This window comes from Lotus japonicus, chromosome 2, assembly GCF_012489685.1.
Source record: "Lotus japonicus ecotype B-129 chromosome 2, LjGifu_v1.2".
Taxonomy (NCBI): Eukaryota; Viridiplantae; Streptophyta; class Magnoliopsida; order Fabales; family Fabaceae; genus Lotus; species Lotus japonicus.
In genome coordinates this window covers 56847645-56861468 of record NC_080042.1, presented here as the reverse complement: position 1 = coordinate 56861468, position 13824 = coordinate 56847645, and the positions used below count along the sequence as shown (strand labels likewise).

At 44.8% G+C, this 13824-nt stretch overlaps 1 long non-coding RNA gene across 1 annotated transcript; it reads left to right on the top strand.

Moving 5' to 3' along the window:
- Window positions 1-1603: 1603 nt before the first annotated feature.
- LOC130738474 (uncharacterized) lies at window positions 1604-6873 on the top strand. Its single transcript, XR_009019422.1, has 3 exons — window positions 1604-2771; window positions 6160-6197; window positions 6656-6873. It is a non-coding gene; the product is annotated as an uncharacterized LOC130738474 (long non-coding RNA).
- Window positions 6874-13824: the final 6951 nt, after the last annotated feature.

Below are 13824 nucleotides of genomic sequence, written 5' to 3'. Positions count from 1 at the left end.
AGACAAATACTACATGTAATAACTAGAGGAAGTAGACAAGAAGTTTTGGAAGCTACTGTAAACTCTTTATCGTTGTGGAAGCATTGCAAAGTTATGATATTGTCTAAGAACATGCGGCTAACGACAACTAAGACGATTGATGAAGCAAAATAAATCAAAGAGTTCGCAGATTGGATTCTTAAAATTGAAAATAACGAACATCCTGATTCTGGAGCATGAGAGTATAATGTTCAAATTCCGACAGATCTTCTCTTCCCAATTAGTCCTGACCAATTAATGAAATTGGTTAAATATACACATTTTGACATTCCGCACAAAATGAATGACCCTAATTTTTTTCAAAATAGAGCAATCTTGGCCCCTACACTTGAGGTTGTTGAAATGATAAACACTTACATGTTTGGCATGATAGTTGCACCAGAACATGAATATCTGATATCTGACTCTGCTTTTGCAATATGTTGAGTATTCTGAAATTCAAGGTGAGTGATTTACCACATAATTTTTGAACGACACTAAATGTTATGAATGTCAACCCACAAACTATTATCGAAAGTTGGTACTTCAGTCACGCGTTTGAGAAATATAGACCAAGCAACAGGTTTATGCAATAGAACTAGGTTAATTGAGGATGAACTCGGTGAACGTGTTATTGGTGCAACTGTGATCACGGGAGCAAATGTTAATGACAAAGTGCACATTTCAAGAATGGATTTGGTTCCTTCTCATTCCGAATTTCCAATTAAATTCAGAAGAAGATAGTTTCCAATTGTAGTATGCTTTGCGATGACCATTAACAAAAACCAATGACAAACACTATCTCATGTTGGGCTCTTCCTTCCGAGACTCATATTCACTCATGGTCAGTTATATGTACCTCTCTCTAGAGTACGCTCAAGAAAGAGTCTTAAACTTTGTATACTTGATGAGTCGGACAAACAACAGACCAGTATTGTAAATGAGGAAGTTTTTGGAAATGTTTGATGTATACATCACAATTTCATTTATTTATTCTATTTTTCTCTCATATATTATTACACAGTTGACTTATACACGTTTAACTTAATGATAATTTAAAAATTACATATATATGAAAAGTAATTTATTTATTAAAAAATTTCAACATAAAATTCCGTGCAGCGCATGAGTTATTGCACTAGTAATTATAATACTACAAAAATGTTATTATTACTGTTCCAAAAAATTCTATTATTATGCTTACACAACAAAATCATAAGTTATATTTTGAACGGCAATTCAAATTTAAAATTAATGTTCAAACTAAAATTAAATATTGCATCTTGCATCTTTACTTCAACCTCAAACGTTACCGATACCGCAAATAGTTTTCAGCTCCATTCACACTCTTCATTTTGTCTTTCTTTATTTGCTCTCATTGTTTGTTTCATTCTCTTGTTCTTGTTCTTGATGGTGTAAATACTTGGAATAGTGTTTTTAATTGTTGATTGATGATTAGTGCTATGTTTTCAGCTCCATTCATACTCTTCATTTTGTCTTTCTTTATTTGCTCTCGTTGTTTATTTCATTCTCTTGTTCTTGTTCTTGAGGGTGTAGATACTTGGAATAGTGTTTTAATTGTTGATTGATGATTAGTGCTACGTTTTCAGCTCCATTCATACTTTCTTTATTTGCTCTCATTGTTTATTTCATTCTCTTGTTCTTGAGGGTGTAGATACTTGGAATAGTGTTTTTAAATCTCAATTGTCAATTGATGATTAGTGCTACCTCTACCAACACTAGCTAAGCTTTTTGTGATACCATAATTGCGCCTTATCCCACTGTGGAAGCAGTGGGAAAGCTTGACAAAGTTAATGAAAGCATTAGCAGAACAAATGACTTTCCCTTTGACTTATCCCACTATTTTAAAGCGATCTATTTCTTAATTTACCACACTTAATAAGTATCTTGGATAAACTAGCTATTAGGCATGAGTTATATTTCATTTTCATAATACAATAATACACGTTAGGATTGAAACCAATACCTAGGAGGCTAAGACAATAAGAGACTAAACGAAGTGATATATGTTTGGGATATAATATCAAATTTTTGATTTCTTATATTCTAGCTGGAGATATTTACAATGATTTGATTGTTCAGCTTCATTTTGGGTTTCTTCTTTAGATGCGATAAATTAATGGCTGATAACATGAAACTCAGCCTCTAAAGGAAGAAAAGCAATTGATTTCAACATTTTATCCAAAATGGTTGTTGAATTGGTGTTACTGTTGAGCTCTATGTGATACTTTGGGGGATGTTTATTTATATTCTGATAGTTTCAAAACTGTGCCTTGCTTTATCAATTGTTTGTTTGTAGGTGTTTACGCCGCAGAAGGTTCAAAGGTGATATGTTTGAGATCAAGGAAGAATACATTGATGGAGTCATTACCAAGGACGACAAAAGAGAAATAATCAATGGGGAGACATCCTATTATGGTCAAGTCTGATAAGTGGTGAATGAAAATAGCTTGAAAAGGGGGATTGTGCATTTGATCACAGAAGGTACTTTTAATTTAATACTTGCCAATAACTGGGAAATATTTGCTTATTGTCATTGCTTTTAATATTGTGCTTAAATGTCTTTCAGAGTTAGTAATTTAAAGTAAAGTGTCTCAGTGTTATCAAATAGCGGCTATAGCGGCGCTATGCCGCTATAGCGTAGCGGATTTTTGGCTAATCGTGACGCCGCTATTGCCCGCTATAGCGCGCTATTCCCGCTATTCGCGACAAGTTTAAGCTTTATAGCACAGGTAATGTCTCATCATAGACCGCGCTTCAAAAATTATAAATAGATTGTACAAGAAGTTTTGGTGACTAATTACTTGTAATCTATCTATTATACATAATTAAAAATGTTGATGTGACAAGTTTAAGCTTTATAGCACAGGTAATGTCTCATCATAGACTGCGCTTCAAAAAGTATAAGTTGATTGTACAAGAAGTTTTGGTGACTAATGCACTTCCTCCATTTACTTGTAATCTATCTATTATACATTTAGAAAAGAAACCCCTCCTGGGACACGTGTCAGCTTTTGGTTTCTTAGGCAGTGTTGTTTTTATTTTTATGAAGTTCTTTGACTGGGTTGATACACAGGTTATTTGGGTTATCTGTCAGGTTGTTTGTTTGTACTGTTTGTTGCCTTCTAAATATCTTATCATGCCTTGATTTACTTATATGCTGATTTCTCTTTCATTTTACCATATTTTGAAAAACATTTCATGCCACGGTTATCCTGAAAAAAATATAGTAGTTGCTGCTTTGCAACAAAATATTTGATAAAAATCTGAGACATAGCTAATTGTGGTTTCAGTAGCTGAAAATTGATCTTATTTGGGATTGGTCCTGGTCTCCTGGAGACTACCATCATACTTTAGCTTTCCTGAATTGGAAGTTAATGAAAAACCAAATATTATCATGGCAGAGCCTTGTGCTCGGGGGTTGGTCAAATCCAAGGTCTAGGATTGAAGCCAATACTTAAGAGGCTAAGACAATAAGAGATTAAACAAAGTGATTTATGATTGGGATATAATATCAAATGTTTGATTTCTTATTTTCTATCTGGAGATATTTACAATGATTTGATTGTTCAGCTTCATTTTGGGTTTCGTCTTTAGGTGCAATTTAAATTAATGGCTAGTAACATGAAATACATGATCCAACATGAAACTCATCCTCTAAAGGAAGAAAACCAATTGATTTCAACATTTTATTCAAAATGGTTGTTGAATTGGTGTTACTGTTGAGCTCTATGTTCAAATTGTTAATTGACATGTGGTTCTTAGTATATCCTGCTTTTCTCTTTGCAGGTTACATATATTAAACCATTGTTATTTTTATGTTGTTGTTAACTCTGAAGATCATGGTAATGCTTTTAGTCTAATGGCATTATTAGCTCTGATAAATTATTTATTTGTTTCTTTTAAAATCAGCTGGGCTGTACTTTTTGAAGTTGTTGGATTTCACAAAATATATAGGTGTTGGGTGTTCTGTTTATGTTTGTAAGGGGTATGCATTTAGCTCCTCATTTTCTGAAAACCAATACTTGGGGAACCATCAACCCTCAAGCATGAAGCACCCTCTTCCTCTCTTATTCGAATACCTATCTCTCACTCTAGAAGTCCAAGCTTTTGTTTTTATTCAAAGAACCAAGGTTAGGATCAAATCCTTTTGTTCATGATTTCTTAAAACTTCTTCTTTATGTTGGGAACAACCTCTCTTTCTCACAAATTATTTGCGAAAATGTTCTTAAGGATTATGAAAAACTACGCTCAGGCTGAGGGAGGTTTGGTCGAGGAACTAAAACTCCTCTGCCCACCCTCTTGAATTCATAATGCTGAAGGGGTGCTTGATCTCGTGGAATGTACGAGGTCTAGGAAGTGCGCGGAGAAACGCAGGTCTGCGAAGGAGTCCATTAAGAAGGCTAATCCTCAGGTGGTGTTGCTGCTAGAATCCTAGTTATGTGCTGCCAGAGAGTAGGAAGTTATCAATTTTTCAAATTCTCTTCATATGTCCTGCGCGTTTGTACCAGCTGTGGGGGCAGCAGGTGGCCTCAACTATTTGCGGAAGGATGGGTCAGTGATGGTTGAAGAGGTGATCAAGGACGGGAGATTTATTAGCTTGAAGGTAATTTTGGCAGAGAAGAACGGCGGTGTCTGATATTGAATGTTTATGGTTCTGTTTTGAAATTGTCCCTGAGTAACTAAGCATTGGCACGGTTTGCTGTGCTTATGGAGGTTTATTATTGCCATGGAGGAGCTGATTGTGTAGATGTTTACAATCGGTTGGAGCACTTTGGGTTTTAATGAGTATTTTGATGTGCTGGATATACTGCCTTTGCTTGTGTCGTTTTGCTGAGATCTGATAGGTGTTGTAGAGTTGCAGATTAGTTTTAGGTGGAAGTCTACTGCTGCTGTGTCTTGTGGTGTATATTTATAGGCTCCTTCCTTTTTTCTCAAGCTGTCGCAGCAATTAGAGATGCTTTGATATAATTGCAGTTGCTTTTGAAGAGCTACTGTTCTGCTGTTTTCTGGAGTGGGTGTTGTTTTAGGTTTCTCTCACTTGTTGGGGTAATTTTCTGGTTGTTTGGTTTCTGTTTTAGGCTGTCAGCTTTGGGAGAAAATGGCGGTCCTTGGGCGATTTCTCAAGAAAGAAGACCCTTTGCTCTTCTAAATGATCTTAACCATTTTGATTTTCTGGTTAGTCAAGTAAATTGCTAGGGAGTCGTTCACATTTTCCGGGAAGCCAATGAAGAAGCTGATAAACTAGCTAAAGATAGCTGCAATAGACCTGAAGCTTTATGGGTTTGTCTAGAGAATCACTCGGTTTAGTGGTGCTGTCTCTTGAGAATTATGTGTTGCTTTTATTTCATTGTTTGAGATGATGATAAATTTGTCAAGGGTTGGTGTTTGTCTTCTCCACATGGTACTGCTGAGTTTGTTTTTTCACTCAATGTGTTGAGATGACGACAATTATGTGAAGGGTTGGTGCTGTTTTTCTCCTTCTTGGTGCTGCTGTAGGTGGTTGCTGATTTGGGTCAGTTGTGTGGTGTGGGTGCTGTTTTTGTTTGTGCGGTTGTGATGCTGAGGCCAGGTCTGTTTGGTGCTGAGGGATGTTTCTGTTTTGATGCTACTATTGCTACAGCTTTGTCGTTGGAGGGGCCTTCTATGCGTTGTGGCCATTTCTTGCTTTTTGTTTTTGCTGCCAGGATTTCCAATTTCTGTTTCTGTTACTGACTTACTGTTGTAGTTGCTTGGCTGTTTTTTTAATTTCTACCTGTGTCTGTTCTTGTTTTCACCCTCTTAGACTATCTTTTTTCCTTAGCCTTTGTTTTGCTATTTGCTGGTTGTAATATCTTCTATGTATCTTTGTACTTGGGGCTCTTATTTCCCTAAGTAATTATTTATATATATATATATATATATTTGGTTTTTCCAAAAAAAAAAAAAAAGGATTATGAAAAACTATCTTTGTTTTAATTATGAAATTTTTTATGAGGAATTATATTAGTCTTGCCTTGAGTTTTTGAAAAGAAAATTCCTCGCCTTCACTTATTTTGGGGTTGCAAGTGTATAGAGGTTGGGGTTTGATTTTCTTTCATCTAGAACTCGTCTTAATTAAATTATGTTTCCTTGTTCTAGGTTCTCAACGTGTATGCTATGCACTACCACTTGCGAAGGTAAGAGTAACTCGATACTAGAGCGTCAATGTAGAGTATTGTGTGCCTATATCAATATCACATGTGTTTGAGATGAAGATGTTATCATTTTATTGATGTTTGTGATGTTTTTTAGCATGATATGTTGAGTATATTAATGAGATAATAGCATGACTTATTCTCCCCTTTTGCTTGCTGAAAATTCTGGGCAAATCCTCTTACTTGTGATGTTGTTTCATCGAGATTTTGACTTAATTTGGTCACTTATTGGCTTGCTAATTATTCTGAGAATTATTGACATGATTATGAGTAATTAAAAGTGATTATGACATAAATTGTTCACTTGAATGCTTGCTGAAAATTTTGAGGAAATTCTCTTGTTGATGAAAAACGCGATTAAGCATGCCTTATCTTTTATATGTTTTGAGTTAACTATTTCTATTTGTTACTTGTTGTTTGTGCGATTAACGCCATTTTAGACAATGGAGAACCATTCGTGAAGTTTAACCTATATGAGTATGGAGAAAGACTCAAAGACGGTGGAGGAACGATTGGAGAAGAAGGTTGATGCTCTTTGGGATGAGCTGATGTGCATCATTAAAGGCTTCTTCGCTAGTTGAAACTCTTCTTAAACTTTATCTTTATCGTTTGACTATTTTAAATTTCTTTGGAATTTTACGGATTTATACTTGGATTATTTTACGGTTATATTATTACTTATTTGTGTTATATTATTCGCAAATAATGATAAGTCGTGGTTTGACCATTTAAAATTGTAATGTTTTATCAAGTAAGGCGACGGATAAACTTGTTTAATCTAGGGTGAGGAATTCTTGGGTTGTTTAGGAAAGCTTCGGTACTTAAGTTCTCCTTGTGAGACACCTCGCTTTCCTGGGATTTTCTCGGATGAACTTGCTTTGGTGAGGATGAGTTTGGTTTTGAAAATCCTAACCTTTTTTGAAAAATTTCGAGTTAAGTCCCTAGACTTGGTTGGGTTACTAATGTTGATCGGGAGGATCACGGGAGCGGGGCTGCCAAGAGAAGAAGAGGAACCGGTGCGCTGGGCTGCAGAACGGACCCGGGAGGGGCTCCTGTAAGGGACTCCAATGCCAAAGTAAGTAGGGGAATCGAGTAAAGGTGTAGTGAAATGAAGAGAATAACGTACCTTAACCTTTGTGGGCTGCCCCCTTTATATACACGTTGGAGTATTTAGGGTTGGAGCCATGCAACGTCATGCATGGTCCGTACCGGTGGTTTGAGGGCCATTGGATCCTCCTGCTCCCTCTGCGGTTTGCAGTGATCCAATGGCTTAGATTACCCAGGGACCCACCATCCAACCACCCTAGTTCCGTACGGTGGTTGGCCTAGGTCAACCCCTAGGCGGTGGGGACCATGTCCCAGTGCCAGGGGAGTGTCATCCTGCTCGGGGGTCAGGGACCGGACATCCCACCCTGGTCGTCCCCCTTGGGTCTCCCTCGGGGGGGATCCTGATCGTGCGTGGTCCGCCCGTCCCAGGACAGTGACGTCTAACCCTAGTCGTCCCCCTTGGGTCTCCCTAGGGGGGTCCTGATCGGTCGTGGTCTGCCCGTCCCAGAACAGTAGCCCCTCAGCTCTAGTCCACTAAAGTAGTGGGCTAGGAGCTTTAGATTGGGTTCACGTGAACGTCCATACGTCACTCAGGTCGGTTCCCGCCAGTCCTTACCAGAACAGTTGCCCCCCAGCTCTGCCTCACTGTGAGTGAGGTATGAGCTTCAGGATCTGTCGGACGAATGTGATTTGGACGGTCGGGGCCGGGGTATCGCGATCATGTTGATGGTAGCCGAGTTGGACGGTCGGGACGGGGTACCCCCCCCCGTAGTCTTGGGACGACGAGGCGGTCCCGAATTTCAAACGTTACGCAACAGTAACATGAAGCGACGTTTCGGCAGCGCCATTAATGCTTCTGACAAGAAGTGGCACGCGTTACGTCGTTTCATTCCTTTTGCTGACGTGGCGGGCGCTGATTGGCTGGGAGTTTTCCCGCCTCCCATAGGGTCATCATTACAGGCGTAGGGTTTGGTGAAGCGTCGCTTCCCATTCCTGATTTCCCTTATAAAAGGGGCAGAAGGGGCTTCATTTGCGTTTTTTCTTCTCCTTCTGCACCTCATGCTCTCATCTTTTCTTCCTTTGGCGCTTTGTATTCCGACGTCGTAAGACGCAGCTTTCAAGGCGGTCGTTCTTGATTTCCCGGCGGTCGTCCTATCTGGTTACTTGGTAAGTTCTTCTCGACTTCCTCTGCCTTTTATTTTCTTATTCTCCTCCTCGTTCCGTTCTCTAGGGGTTCTTAGGGTGTCTTTTTGGGTGGGAGAGAGCTGTCTCTCCCCCCCCCCCGTACGGCGGAGGGGCGGTCCGTGGGCCGGTCCTCCGGCGCGGGGTTTGCTCTCCCTGCCGGGGACAAAGGCGAACCCTAGCGGTTGTCCCCTTTGAGTCGTGGTCAATAACTTGGAATATTGAAACGACGTTTTCCCTTGCGCAGGTAAGGATGACCGGAGCTGAAAAGAAAAAGGGTAAAGCGGTCGGGGGGAGGGGGGCTCTAAGCCGAAAATGAGCAGCGACGCCCCGAAACGGAAGAAGATCAATCGAAAGAAGTGGCCTCACTTGGAGGGCGATCTGGCGCCGTTGGACGACTGGTGCAGGGAGATATTAAAGATCGAGTCCTGCTATGCCAATGCGGACGAAGGGAACTTCCGGAGACAATACTACCTGTCTGAGAAGCAGATCGGTCCAGGGCATGACGTTTTTGCCCCTGGCCCGAAGGAGAGGCTCCCGCAGAGACCCCCGTTCGGCATCTACATGCACATCTATACGGCCAAGAAGGTGAAGGTGCGGATGCCGCTAACCGACTTCCAGGTCGCCGTGCTGCGGCATATGATGGTAGCGCCCTCCCAACTCCACCCGGGGGGTTGGGGTTTTGTGCGCGGTTATGAGACCGCTTGCGCGCTTTTCGGGCATGTGCCGTCCCTGCCCCTCTTCTTCCATCTCTTCGCGGTCGCCCATACCCACGGTCACGGCGGTCACGGCATGGTGACTCTGAGGACGGTGTTTCCGATCTTCAAAGCCTTTGTCGATTCATATAAGGATTTCAAGGATCAGTTCTACCGGGTGGCGCCGACCTCACCACCCCTTTCTGGTGGTTCGAGCAGGGGCCGACTGGCGGGATGCGGCCGCGATTCCCCCTGGCCTGGAACGCGGCCCATTATAAAGAGAAGGTGTCCTCATTCAGCTTTTCGGACGAGGGTGCCCTCTCGGAGACCGACTTGGAATTCAAGCAGTTGCTGATGGGCGCCATTCGTTATGTTATGGATGGGGACAAGAAGGTCCCTGTCCGTCCCCTTCGCTGCTATAACTTGTGTACCTTCAGCGTTCGAAAGAACGCTAAGTTACTGCGTAAGTTGTTTACTTGCTATACCTTTCCTCGTTGCTTTTTCCTTTTTTGTGTGCTTATGTTGTTTTGATCCTTGGGCAGGTGGCATGGCGGACATTGACAGAACTTTGCTGGATGCGCTCCAGGTTGAAGACGGGCAGTCCACGGATGAGGAGGTGGGCCAAGAGACTGATGCTCCCGCGGGGGAAGAGGAAGGTGTTGGAAATCAGCCCCAGCCCGACCCGGAGGATGGGGGAGGGGCTGAAGTTGGGGGGACCTCGGGGTCGGGAAAGAAGGCCTCTTTGGAGGGCGATCACGGGTCCAATCCCGTCCAGGAGGAAGGGCGGTCGGTCGCCGAGGAAGAGGACACTCGGGGCCCGGCCTCGAAGAAGCGCAAGGTGGAGAGCCCTCAAGGGCACGCCGATGGCGAAGTGCAGGGTTCCGAGCCGGAGCGGGTAGAGCCCGTCACCGTCCCCCCACACGGCTCTCGATTTGGGGTCCTAGGGCCGCTAACTGTCGGGAGCACCTGGAGCAGATCGACGATCTAGTGCTGACGGAGAGTGATCAAAAATACTTGGGCGATCGGGAACCTTCTGGGCTCCTCAATTATGTTCTCCGGGCATCGCTCAAGACTGCTTCCGCTGTCAGGTATCTCCAGTTGTCGACCCTTCCTGAACTGGAGGAGCTCAGGGAGAAAGTCGAGAAGGACGACCAGCTGATATCCTCCATGAGCAGGGAGTTGGAAGAGGGGTGCTCTGCAATCGAAGAGCTAAGCAAGGCGCTGGACAACATGAAGCTCGAGAATGAGCAGTTGAAGAAGAAAGTCCTGGACGGCGACGCTATGCGTCAGGATTTGGAGGGTCGGCTGAAGGCTGCGGAGGGGAGCGTTGAGACTGGTGCGGCTCGCTTGAAGGAGGTAGAGGCCGCTTTGTTGAAAGAGCAAGAACAGAGTTTGGCCGTGAAGAAAGAGCTTGAGGCCAGGGTCGCCTCTCTGGAGGCTGACAAGAAGAAACTGACGGCCACCGTGTCCAAGATTAACAAGGCTTCTTTCAACAATGCGGTGAGCCAGCTTGCAGTTGTCAACCCGGGTTTGGAGACCGGTCCGGTCGGGTATCGAAAAGTGGTCTCCGGGGGCCGGATCGGCACTGTGGATTCCAAAGGGAAATTTACCCCAACCTTCCCGGAGGAGAAGGCACCCTGAGGGGATTGTAATTTCATTTTGTTTCTAGTCTTTGTGTTTGTCTCTTTTTTTTTTGTTTAAGTGTTCTGAGCCGTGCTGGGCTACTGTAACCTTTTGTAATGACAACCAATATTAATGAATGGATTATTTGGTTTGTCTTATTTCCGACTTATATTATTTGACGTGCCCGGTTGGGTCTTGTGACTGTCCCGGTAGGACTTTTAATTTTTGTGTTTCGCGGGGTCTTGTAGTTATTGTGCCCCGAGGGCTTCTAGACTCCATGCCTGTGGGTCTCTTCGTGCCCGATGGGTCTTTCGATTTGTTGTGCCCGGTGGGTCTTTTAATTTTGTGCCCGGTGGGTCTTTTTAATTCGGTGCCCGGTGGGTCTTTTAATTTTGTGCCCGGTGGGTCTTTTAATTTGTTGTGCCCGGTGGGTCTTTTAATTGCTTCGATCGGTTCCATGTGAAAATAACTTAACAAAACGCTCATTCTTGATTCATTAAATAATGCAAGTATGCCTGTCGGTTACAAGAGGAGGATTGGAAGTAGTTCCTTGATTCTAGACTTAAGAACATAAAAGAAAAAACGAAAACCGGGCTCCAAACATTTGGTTGGCAAGGCTAGCTGTAGTAGCGGTTCAAGTTGGTGGCGTTCCAAGTGCGGGGGATCTCTTCGCCCGAGAGCTTTTCCAACTTGTAGGCGCCGGTGCCGGTTGCTTCAGTTACTCTGTATGGGCCTTCCCAGTTGGCGGCCAACTTGCCTCGCTCGGTCCCTCGGGCTCCGATGCTGGCGTTGCGGAGGACTAAGTCCCCTGGTAGGAACGCGCGGTGGACGACCTTCTTGCTGTAGCGGATGGCTGCATGCTGCTTCGCGATCAACTCCCTGCAGTTGGCGACGACTCTCCTTTCGGCGAGAAGGTCCAGGTCTTCATTGATGAGTTGGTCGTTCTGTCCCGGGTCGTAGCCCATGGTACGAGCGCTCGGCTCTCCAATCTCTGCTGGGATAACCGCCTCGGTGCTGAAAGTTAGGCGAAAGGGGCTCTCCCCAGTCGTAGAGTGCGGAGTTGTGCGGTATGCCCATAGGACATGATCGAGCTGCTCTGCCCAATTGCCCTTAGCGTCGTCTAGTCTTTTCTTGAGTCCTCTAAGGATTACTCGGTTCGCCGCTTCAGCTTGTCCGTTCGTCTGGGGGTGTTCCACAGAGGTGAAGTGGTGCTTGATGTGAAGTCCGTCCACAAGCTCCTTGAACCCTTTGGAGGCAAATTGTGTGCCATTGTCGGTAATTAGGACTCCAGGTACCCCGAATCGGCTGATGATGTTCTTGTAAAAGAAACGTTGTATGCGGGCTGAAGTGATAGTTGCAAGGGGTTCTGCCTCAATCCACTTGGTGAAGTAGTCTACCGCGACCACCAGGTGTTTCAGCTGTTCCGGTGCGGTTGTAAAAGGTCCCAAGAGGTCCATTCCCCATTGGTGGAAAGGCTAAGGAGAGACCATAGTCGAGAGTCGTTCGGGTGGGGCTAAGCGTGGTCGGCATGCTTCTGGCACGGGTCACAGCGTTTGACGTGGTCGGCAGCGTCTTTCTCCAGGGTGGGCCAGTAATAGCCGGCCTGGAGGACCTTTCTTGCCAGAGAACGCCCGCCGGGGTGGTGGCCACAGCTGCCCTCATGGATCTCTGCGAGCACATACTCTGCGCGTTCCTTTGACAGGCACTTAAGGAGAGGAGTGGAAAATCCTCTCTTAAAGAGGTCTCCGTTTACCATGGTGTACCAGGAAGTGCTTCTAGTCAGCTTCTTTGCTTCCAACTTGTCGGGCGGTAGCCAGCCCGTTGTGAGGTTCTTAACAATAGGGGTCCTCCAATCGTCGTCCGCGCCAATGCTCAAGGTGTTGACTCCAGCGGGACGGTCGGGGTCTGCGACGTAAGGGAGAACCAATGTGCCCTGAATGACTGTCCTATTCAGGCCGGGTTTCCCGGTGCTAGCCAGCTTCGCTAGGGTATCCGCGCGGTCGTTTTGAGCTCTTGGGACGTGGCGGAATTCTACTTTACGGAAGGTGGCGGCCAGCCGTTTCAGGTGGGAGAGGTATTGTTCCAGAATTAGGTCCTTAGCCTGAGCTTCGCCGTTAGCCTGGGAGACCACTAGTAAGGAGTCGCAGCAGACAAGTATGTCCTGCGCCCCCAGGTCCCTCGCTGTCACCAGACCGGCTATGCAAGCTTCATACTCAGCTTGGTTGTTAGTGGCTCAGAAGTTAAAGCGCAGCGACTGTTCTACGACCATCCTTGAGTTGCTTTGAAGGACGATCCCAGCGCCGCCCCCCTCTTTGTTGCTCGAGCCATCGACGTGGACGACCCAGAAGATTTCTGCCGGTGGGTCTTCATCGCTTGTGAGTTCCACCAGGAAATCTGCTAGGACTTGCGCTTTGATCGCCCGTCTGGGTTCATAGCGAATGTCATGCTCGGATAACTCAATCGACCAACCCACCATTCGACCGGCTAGATCTGGTTTATGGAGGACTTGTTTGACCGGTTGATCTGTGCGGACAATGATGCTATGAGACTGGAAGTACCTTCTGAGCCGCCTGGCCGTGGTTAGGAGGGCGAGTGCAACTTTCTCGAGCATCTGATATCTTAGCTCAGCTCCCTTGAGCGAGCGGCTGACGAAGTAAACCGGAAGTTGGGCCCCCGCCTCCTCTCGTACCAGCACGGAGCTCACAGCCTTGTCTCGAACAGCTAAGTATAAGTATAGGGGCTCCCCTGGCTTTGGACTTGATAGGATCGGTGGAGAGGTGAGAATCTCTTTCAGCCGGGAGAAAGCCCGTTCAGCCTCTTCTGACCAAGTAAAGTTCGCTCCTTTCTTTAGTAGGGCGTAGAGTGGTAGGGCTCTTAGGGCAGCCTTGGGGAGAAATCTTCCGATTGCTGCCATCCGTCCTGCTAATTGCTGGACTTCCTTGACCGTCCTAGGGCTTTTCATTTCTACAATAGCCTGGCACTTCTCGGGGTTTAGTTCAATCCCACGACTCGTGAGCATATATCCCAGGAACTTCCCGCTCTTGACTCCGAAGGTACATTTT